The following is a 3,008-nucleotide window of genomic DNA, read 5'->3' as shown; positions in this document are numbered from 1 at the left end:
CTGAAGGAAAACAATAACTTTCAAGTACATCTTTGAAATATGAGGTAATAGTTAACATGTACTCTGTCAACACAAAAAACCGCGTCCTCATGAAATCTAGCAGAAATGCCTAATTCAGTATGACACTATAGGTTTATTATTTTTCGGAACGTTTCTAGCTGCCTATTTCTAATATGTTCATGACTTCTGTTACATTCCCTACAGTCCGGAATAATGGGGCTCCCCGTGGCCGAGAAATATAGATCTTCGATCTGGTACACCTAGCCGAGCACTCTCTTGCCCAACAGGTTCTTTTACCCCAAATCTCACTTACCTGGCAGGTTCGTTTGCCCGCATTCAACGCATTCATCTAACAGTGCATTTTCCCAACAAAAATAGCCCTGCAGATCGTTAAGACACGGTTCCCAGCCGATCACCGAAGTCAAGCATCACTGACTACGGTCAGTGTGCGGGTGGGTGACCACTTGGATCAGTCTGCGTAGGGACCGAGGGAGTGCGGTATGGGTCCTCGTTAAACTGCTCAACCGTAAAGTGCTGGACTTCGCATGCAGGTCGTCGGGCTACCGAAGCTGGGGTGCCATCCCCTCTTCAGAGGATCAAAATTTTGATGGCATGACATCGGATCATCCTCAGGGATGTTTCCCAGACCGTCGCCAATACCCCATTGTGCAGCTCTAGTGCGACGTAAATGTACAACAACAGCACTCTCTTACCCAACAAATTCTTTTACTCCAGATTTCATTTACTAATACGCATAAGACTTACAAAATAAGAAAAAACTATAATAATAAAATAAAAAATGATTATAAAATCAGATTCTAAAAATTACAACAATTAATAACTACTTGTGTACAAAGAGGTGGTGTAAAAATAAATATATAATCCATTACATATAAATATTCTTCTACTGAAAAAAAAGAGTTTCCCTGTCGGATAAATGTACCTTATAGCTGACGTTAAGCAGCAGACCCAATTTTGGGTTTACTCCTAGTAATGCTCAAATCCGTAGCCTAATAATTTTGAACCCAATCTAGAAGACAAGGGAACAATTGAATCAAGTAATGGGAGAAATTTGCCTTCGTGAAGGACTTTTTTGATGGAACTAACCCGTATTTGCGTTTCATGAAGAGGAAGATCACGAGAACCTTCCATGGTTAGCTTGGCGGCAAGGGGACTATAGCCCATGATCTGTCTACCACTGAGGATATTTCACGTCAGCACTGTGGTTGGTGCGAGCAGGGCAAGAAATTCGAATCAACGAGCAATTGCTGGGATTCGTACCCGATTCACCTCATTGGAAGACGAGCGCTCTATCCCCTGACCCTCACCACGACCCCCAGCTGATCGTTTTTTTTTTTAACATTTTTACATCCTTCGTTGAACAGCCGATCCAATTTTGGGTTTACGACAACTAATGTTCAACTCCGTAGCCTTGTAAGTTTGAACCAATCCAGAAGACAAGGGAACTCCTGGATCAGTACCCCCAGAGGTATTGATTTGTTATGGAAACATAGAGACTTTGGGACTCAACGGATTTAACGTGCATCAGTCACCATTTACTATTAGGGAGTCTTTGGCCGACCCAGTACCCTACCAGCCAGGTTATTCCAGCTCAACGGGCAAACACACTGTCGAGTACGGTCGGGAAAATTTACCTGGTGTACAAACGCACCCGTCGAATAAACTTACCTATCGGAAAAATGACTGGGTTCGCCCTCCTTCCATCTAATGACATTAGTTGGGAAGGTAGTGGGTTCCATTTCCACCTTAGCCTTTGTGTATCTTTCTGCTCTTCTAATTTGAGCTATTAATCATTCTTCCCAAGCGTTTATAAGCCGTTCTTTGTATTGAGCACTCAACCCAACATAGTTATATGAATAAATAAATAAATAAAATAACCTAGAAAGGCCAAGAGACTTGGATCCTTTACTTCAACGAAGAAGGTCACTGGTTCGTACTCCGAAGTCAGTTCGGAGCTCAGGGCAAGCGAATAATGTAACAAGTGCTTAAATGTGTTTGTTCTTCAAAGCAAAGGAGTTTTTCGTCAAAGAGATTTTTTTTAAAAAACACATAGTGAGAGTTTTAACTTAATTTTAATTTGAAACTAATATAATATCTTTCTAAAAGAAACGTGTGTGTTCGCGCTTCAAAAGTAAAAAATAGCTGCAGTATTTAAAAATTTTAAAAAATTAAACCAAGGGAAAAATCGCCAATCGGCAAGGTTTATCCCACATAGGCGAAAGTTTTTTAAACCTCAATTCTCAATTTTTGAGTAATTTTATGAATATAAGCAGTTAGAGAAGTTTTCCAAACATTTAAAAAATAGATTTCAAAATTTTTTGTTTCTACAAAACTGCGGCTTTTCTTTAAATTTTTATTTTGCACTAGTTTCATAATTATCATAAAGTCCGCTGACTAAAAACTATCATATCCGAACAGCTATTCATGACCCTGTTTGTTTAGACAATAAGTTACGAACTCATTGCGGAAAATAAAATTACCTTAAAAGGATTAACTTTTCCCCACTCACTTTCATTTTCATATTAAGACGGCCCATGTCAGTTTGTGGATAATCCCGTATACAGAGCCACAGTGGCTCAAGGGGTAGAGCTTCGCCTTCCAATGAGGTGAACCGGGTTCGAATCACGGCAATGGCTGGTCTATACGAATTCCGCATCCGGCTAGCACCGACCACAATGCTGACGTGAAATATCCTCAGTAGTAGACGGATCATGGCTTGGAGTCCCTTTGCCGACAGGTTAACCGTGAGAGGTTCTCGTGATCTTCCACTCCATGTAACGCAAATGCGCGTTAGTTCCATCAAAAAAGTCCTTCACGAAGGCAAATTTCTCCTAATACTCGATACAGTCTTCCCTTGTCTTCCGGATTGGGTTCAAAATTTCAAGGCTACAGAGTTGAACATTAGTAGTCGTAAACCCAAAAATTGAGTCGGCTGTTCAACGATGGTTATAAAATAAAACCCCGTATACAAGATGTTTCGTAATCAC

This window comes from Parasteatoda tepidariorum, chromosome 6, assembly GCF_043381705.1.
Source record: "Parasteatoda tepidariorum isolate YZ-2023 chromosome 6, CAS_Ptep_4.0, whole genome shotgun sequence".
In the NCBI taxonomy this organism is placed as follows: domain Eukaryota; kingdom Metazoa; phylum Arthropoda; class Arachnida; order Araneae; family Theridiidae; genus Parasteatoda; species Parasteatoda tepidariorum.
The sequence above is the reverse complement of the archived record's forward strand: the minus strand, read 5'-3'. Positions refer to the sequence as shown.